The sequence below is a fragment of the Triticum aestivum genome, chromosome 2A (genome assembly GCF_018294505.1).
Source record: "Triticum aestivum cultivar Chinese Spring chromosome 2A, IWGSC CS RefSeq v2.1, whole genome shotgun sequence".
In the NCBI taxonomy this organism is placed as follows: Eukaryota; Viridiplantae; Streptophyta; class Magnoliopsida; order Poales; family Poaceae; genus Triticum; species Triticum aestivum.
This window is the reverse complement of record NC_057797.1, coordinates 104,813,356-104,820,816: the sequence shown is the minus strand read 5'-3', so window position 1 is coordinate 104,820,816 and position 7,461 is coordinate 104,813,356. Positions and strand designations below refer to the sequence as shown.

The window sequence follows — 7,461 nt, the reverse complement described above, 5'->3', positions numbered from 1 at the left end:
TACTGAACTATATTCGAAACTATCAGAGTGTATAGCAGATTAGAGCAGATTACAGCAGCCTTAAAGGTAAAATGATCTGACCATTTTTTTCCACAATACACAGGTAGTACATAGTAATAGCCCTCTTAATAATTCCTATATAAAAGTATGATCTAAACATTTTGTTGAGTTGTTTTTGCACCAGATTGTTGGCCATTAACGGTTATCCATGGCACTAAAACTACTTGATCTCAATACATTCACCTCACAACACTTGTTGGCGAAAACATGTGCTATAGCACCAAAGAAGTTGAGGTCAAATTAATGAGGTGATAGCTAAACTCCTTAAACTGGATATATTTGTGTTTTGTTTGCTTCAAGTATATAGACATATATTCCTTGATCAAAACTCATTGACACTGCTACCACTAATTTGCTTCAGGTCATCGACTTGAAGATTGATAAATATGGTTCTGTTATTATGCAGGAGTTGTGTGATCTGAGGAGAAACTATTCTCATGCAAATCGGATAATTGTTGTAGGAATTAAAAGGCACATGATTGTACTGTTGTTCTGGGATTTCGTTTCTCACGTTCCTCGACCCTAATGTCTACATGAGATGTGAGTTCAACGGATAAAGGAAATCACATTACTAATAGAATGGTAGGTAGAATCACGGTGATTCATACAAAAATTCACTTAATTTATCATATAACGAATCATATAATTTATCAGCTGCCTCAACGGCTCACACTTTTGCAAGTCTTCATATTTTAGAAAATACGACTGAATTTGATAATTGGATCAAATGCAGTTATATGTCTTGTACTTGCTTTGGTTGAATCTGAAATTTTGTCAGAAACATAACGAACCACTTAGATATATAAAGCATTGATCTGTGCAGAACTGAGAGATGTTGTGTTTTTACAGTTCTTACGCTGTTGATTGAATTTTCTTATCCCACATTTTTTTTCAGATGCCGCAGCAAAGAAAATGCTCTCAGCCTTGGACGATCCATTCACTCGATTCTTGAAACCATTACCTTTTCTGAAGCAAGACTAGCTAGCACCCAAGGTGCCCTGGCAGGTGTAGGTTTATCCATTGGCTACCCATTGGAGCATCACTTGCGGTGCTCTTTGTAATGTCACTTGGTGGGTTTTGTAGAAATGACTGTCTAGAGACGTTTTATCTTGATAATTGACAACATAAGAGTGCAAAATATTTGACAGCAGATCGCTTATGGTAAGACCTAGCTATTATCAATAATTTTAGTCCATTAAATGCGGTCTTAGTGAAAGGGTGTTCCTTTATCATGGTTGAAGGTTGCATGACTTCTGCTAGGTGTTTTGATACTTTTCGGTCTCTACTTGAATGTTGCGTACCTAATTTTTTAGTGGCCAACAATCTTGCACTGATTCTTGCTAGGGGTCATCAAGGAAACTCAATAGATGGCTATTTCAGTGGAGATTATACCAGAGATGTTGTTTTGAAGTAAGCTCCTACACACCATTCTTTTGTAGTTCTTTCAGAAGTAATGTTTCATTCTTTTACTTGAGACTAGAGTGGTTGATGCTCATTCATCTTAATTTAATACAGAGTATATGCCAGGAGAGAAAGATATACTTGAAACCCGATGAGGTCAATGATGTGGAGATTTTACCAGAGATGTTGTTTTCAAGTAAGATTTTGTGTGGGATTATACCGATCGCACCAGCACGCCACATTGTTGCTCCATGGCAAAGGCAACGAGGTAATTTTTCTTTTCGCACTGATGTAATTTTCCTTTTCTTTTAGCCCACTCCTAGGTCTCTTCCGTTCATATTCTAATCACGCATGGTGAGCGGCTGTTTCGACGGCGACTGGCTGGCTGCTGCTGGCTTGTACGTGTGGAAGGCAGTTGTTCACGGCAGACCAGTGAGCGGCGGCGGGTGGGCGCGACCACATGGTGGTTGGAAGTAGGCTTCGCGGCGTTCAACCTCAGCCACCATCGTACCACGATCTCGGCCCACCCAGAAAGTCGGATGAAGAGGTGGTGGATGGTGAGGACCAATCATTATAGCTGCTGCTCCATTACTTCCGCTCCTCGAAAAGCTCCCTGAGCCCGACCAACAATGGGATCTTCCTCTGAGGTTCACGCTACTCCTTGTCCAGACTGATCCCGGAGAGGAGAACAAACCTCTGAGCACATGCTCGTCAACTCCATGCCGGCCGCTCCAAGCGCCCCTGCTTCGTGTCTTCGAGGCAGGCGCCGAGATAGCCTTTGCAGCGAGCTGTGGTGTGTGGACTCTGCGGCGAGATAGGATTCAGAATCCTTTTTCGTGGTGAGATAACCCTGCCACCACTCATATAAGTGAATCTGTTTTATAGAAATCAATCTTGCGCGTTGGTTAGCTCCGTAATTTCTTTTATTCCGTAGCAGACTGAGTTGCTCACAACCTATTTGCTGGAATACCAACGAGGAGTCATTTTTCCATCTCCACAAATATTCTTGGTCTCTTCAAATTAATTGCTTCTTAATCCAACTACCATTTTTCAAGATTAGTTCGTTTAAATAATATTTATTTTTGTACCAGTGTTGATCAAGTAGGTTATTATTGTGAGGAATCAGCAGTAGGATGCACATGTATTTGTTTCTTGCCACTGGTTGCAAAAGCCTAAAAAATGATATGTTTTATTCACCTCTTAACAGTAATACGAGTATTTTGTTTATTTCCTACTCCCTTTTAGTGATTACTGATTAGTCACTCTTAAAGGTGAATGCATGTGTATAATAGGTGTTGTCATGGCTGCATTTTGCGGCCCCTGACTACTGGAAAGTAATCTCCTTTGGATGATTTGTATTTTTTTCTGGAATTTGTACTTAGATAGCACATCCAAGGAAGGAAGGAAGGAGATTGAGGTCGGCACCTCCTGAAAGCATGCATGCTCTCCACCAAGAGAGGGAAGGGCATCTTTTTCTTGGGTTGCAGTTTCCACCTTGTTGTTGGGTGAGGTGAGTCATGATTTCTCTCCTCCCGCTTCATTTTTTAGAGATACTGAACTATAATTTCTGTTTTGTGCTCATGAATTGCATACTTGGAGGTTTATTCGATTTAGAGATATCACACACACACACACACACACCCACACACGCACGCGCACGCACACGCACGCACGCACGCGCACACACGCGCGTGTATGCGCGTGCACACACTTACACACACACACACTTACACACTTATGATCTATAAGAGGAGCTGCGATTTTGGCAATAGATGCGCGACAAAGTAGTGGTTAGTGTTGGGTTTAATCAATTATCAAATGTTTTGCCAATAACAGAAAATTACCTTCCTCGTAAATTTATTGTCCTTCTGTTTCATGGTCTAGCTGATTCGTTGTTTGTCAGAGCTCTTGTGGATAATCAGACATGGGGTTCATGGCAAAATTAGGACAGACTGAAGGCAGCAAATTCCGTGTTGGCCGTGCACTTTGAGGAGAAGACATTGTCTTTGTATAAGTGCCCCTACAATCATCTCTTTACAGCAGAGATAAGGCCTTCAGGTAATTTGTGATGATCTTTTTAGCATTCTTAATTGATGACATTTCTGAAGGGAGATGATCCTCAGCATTTCATAGTTATTTTTTGTACTGTTGTAATCTCAAATTTCACATTCGAACTTAACTTGTTATCAAATAATTTTGGAACAAAATTTACTTTTACCTGCCCTCCACAGAACCAAAGGTTCACGAGGACTTTTGTTGCTCTAATGCTTCTTCGATGACCATCTCGCCGTTCGCCCTTGCAGATAGATATGGCCGCATAAATCGCACCGATGGATCCAGTCCTTCGCTAGGTCCAACCTACCCCGCACCAGCCTCAAGCACGCGAGACACTGTTACCTTGTGTTCTAACTGGTTACCACAATCAAATCCATTTTTGCCCAGTTAAATTAGTTAGCTCATTTTGTTGATAACTGAGTTGCATTGGTAATATATACTGAACTGTCTTTGGCATTCTGTTTTGCAATATATTCTAATTGTCAGGATTTTTGCTACATTTTTGGTGTAGATTTTAGGGACATTAATGTAGTGCTAATGCCTTCCGTGCAGGTTATTCAGTCAACGCATATTCTGTCTTTTGGCATGTGTATGCTTGCTCTTGTGCTCATGTTGTAATCGTGACCTGTAATCAGTCCATGATCCTTGTGTGACCAGAAGTTGGGCATAACTGCATTGTTACTGAGAAGATGTGAATATTAACTTAGGGATCGGAGCTGAAGCTCTAGCCGATAGCAAAGATATGAAGTCTGTGCTCTGTCTTATGTTTGCAAGTATATTGATGTAACTTCACATCTTGCCCCGTATTGGCAGATGCTTCAGAATGGAGTCACTCCTATGTGTACTACCGATGTAATCACACAACATGAATTTTCCGTTTTTGTGATCAGAAATTTTGCCAAGAAACTTGTTGGATTAACTACGGTTTTGTCCTATTTACTACTAGCATTTTATTCTTATCTCTCAACATATTCTTGCCCCTATCTAGGACAGTCGGAAGAAGAGAGCTTCGACTGGGAAACAACGTGTTGAAGCAATACCTCTTGTTGAACCACCCAAAACCAAAGATAGATTGCGAGAGGCCTGTTGTGTTTAGTAAGAAACTTGGCGTAAAATATCCAAAATATCAGGAACACTATGTATTGGGCAGACCTGAAATACCAATATAAGTGTATCCAATTTTTCCTACGATTCCCTTCCTCGCCCATGGACGTGGACCACGTCTCTGGCTTTGCAAGTCCAAGGCTCCAAGTTAGGCGTTATTTTTCATAAAGTTTCTATCGATTTCTAATCAAAATATTTCTATTAGCGTAACCCTACCTGGCGACCTCCATCAGCCGGAGGCATTCCTGGAGTCAAGGCAAGCATGTTGACCAATTGACGTAAATGTGCAATGTAAATTTACCTCGGCGCTTTGTTTTTGAATGTGATGGGCGTTGTCTGATACGTCTCCTCCGCACCATAAATTTACATAAGATTAGATTAATGATAAAAGACCCGTAACAACGCACGGACATTGTACTAGTACTACCAGGTCCCAAGTTCGACTCCACGGCATGTATTTTTTGTTTTGGAATTACTACGTCACCGTTAAAAAAAGAAAGAAAGAATTTTTTGCGTGGTGTCTTAAGGAAAAAAACTCGCTACATGTCTGGTGGGCTGGCGCAGTCGAGTCCACTCCCAACAATCCGAAATATTTTTTAAATATATTATTTATGAAATTCCAAAAACTGTATTAAAAATGTGACACAATTTTGCAAATACGAAATATTTTTCATAGCATGTGAAAAACTGTTGGAATTCTGAACATTTTTTGATAAATATGATTTTTTTGAAATCGCAAACAGTTTTCTTAAATGCTAATAGAGTTGATTTTGTGCGAAACACGAAATTCCAAACAGTTTTTGAAAACACAAAACGAATTGAATTTGTGCGAAAAATAGAAAACAGAAACATTTTTAACTTTTGAACAATTTTAGAAACGTGTGAACATTTTTTAAACCTCACGAATTCTTGTTGTTTTATAGTGGGCCGGCCCAAATTCTAGTCCGTGAGAGTAGCTGGAATCCCAGCCGGGATTGTAGAGCATGATTGGTTTGATGCTAAAAGTTGGCATGTCAATATTTGGCAAATGCCAAATGTTGGTTAGTGATTGGTTGGCTACTAACTTTTCTTCTCAACCTCATAAAAAGTTGCCAACATTTGGCAAATTTTGATTTTGCCAAATGTTGGCTTGCCAAATATCAGCAATGCCAATTGTTGGCATCAAACCAATTATGTTCGTAGTCTTTCCAGCGTGCCAAACAGGTCTAGGGTCCAAAATAGACCGGGATTACAAATTCAGTGTGCCAATTTTCGGGATTCAAAGTTCAGGGTTTGATTTAGATTTCGTCTATAATTTCAAGGTTTATTTTAGACTTTTTCCTCCTAGAACTGACGAGCCCTCAGCCGAACCAATGCCAGATCGCCGAGCCACAGCGTTGCGGCTGCCACCCAAAGCAGCTGTGACTAAGGCCAAAGTCACATAGCTTATTCATATGGGTGAAGAAGTGATGACATCTAGTTCTCCAGCTCAATGCCAAGGAAAATACGCCTGGTCGGGCCTCAACTAACAAAATCTTATCAAGTACTCCCTTCGTCCCAAATAAGTGTCTCCACTTTGTATTAACTTTCGTCCCAAATAAGTGTCTCCACTTTGTATTAACTTTAGTACATCGTTGTAGTAAAGTAAAGACACTTATTTTGGGACAGAGGGAATAGTACGCTGTTATGCCCACAGCAAAACAACTGCTGGTATGACCAAGCCGAGAGGAGCACAATACATACATGCTACTAAACAAATGAAACTGGCAAATTCAATCCAACATGCCACTCCGAGAATTTCAGATTATCACTGCAGACATAGGAAATTGTAAGCATGTATTCAAACACAGAAGACTAAGCAAGGTCTCACATCCCCGTGGGCTAAGCAATTTCACTTTGGCTCCAGAATAACAGCAGAGAGATCATATATCGCCCAAAAAGAAAACAGAAATATCAGAACCGTAGACAGGTAGTAGACTGTAGACAACTGACATGAGGTGAGAACAAAATTCACTTGAAATTAACATATAACAGACACAGGAATACAGGCCTGAGACTCCTGGGTGATTGTGTATCAGCAACGCAGAAAACGAAGTTCGCACATTAACGCGGTGGAAATGTTCAGACTAGACTTATTTCTACTTATATAAGGTTAACACTATCAGCAGACAGATAGCAGATTGAAGATTGGCAAGCCAGAAATTTCAGTACAGCGGACTACTAAGGTGAGATAAGAGCAATTTTCACTTCATCAACTGAAAACAGATACAGCAATGCATGCCTCATTTCAGTTGAGTGGCAGTAACCTAATAAAGATACTCTACTACATTAGGACTAAGAAACAATAGACGGTTCCAATGGGTACAGAGCAAGCAAGACAGGTAGTTCAAACTCCCCCATAATTGCAACCAAACAACATGCTAAAATCTGATGAACTGCGCTGTTACGCACCACAGATATACCACTTGTGCTACACAGGAAAATCAATATTTCAAAAACCATGGCAGGAACAAATATACGTACATCTTCTAGTCCTACCATAATAAACATATATTCCCTCCATCCCAAAATAAGTGTCTCAACTTTAGTACAACTTTGTACAAAAGTTAGTACAAAGTTGAGACCTTATTTTGGAACAGGTATATAGCACTCGTAGAATTGCAGACTCGGTGCACAGAACAATCACCAGTTTCTGGATGGCTGCAACATGTATATATCAACATAGGAAAGCATGCTATCACTGTATCACATCAGTGTGGTGGAAATATTAGGACTGGTAAACTCTACCTCGGCTAAGTATCAGCAAGCAGCAGATTGATGAGATTAGCAAGCCTAAAATTTCACTAGAGTAAACTACTAAAA

General features: G+C 40.2%; 2 long non-coding RNA genes across 2 annotated transcripts; both read left to right on the top strand.

Annotated features, from left to right (window-relative positions):
• On the top strand, positions 1–557 carry LOC123184933 (uncharacterized). Its single transcript, XR_006493122.1, has 3 exons — positions 1–66; positions 185–308; positions 422–557. It is a non-coding gene; the product is annotated as an uncharacterized lncRNA (long non-coding RNA).
• A 642-nt stretch (positions 558–1,199) lies between these two features.
• On the top strand, positions 1,200–1,703 carry LOC123184931 (uncharacterized). Its single transcript, XR_006493121.1, has 3 exons — positions 1,200–1,221; positions 1,405–1,470; positions 1,576–1,703. It is a non-coding gene; the product is annotated as an uncharacterized lncRNA (long non-coding RNA).
• The last annotated feature ends 5,758 nt before the right edge of the window (positions 1,704–7,461 follow it).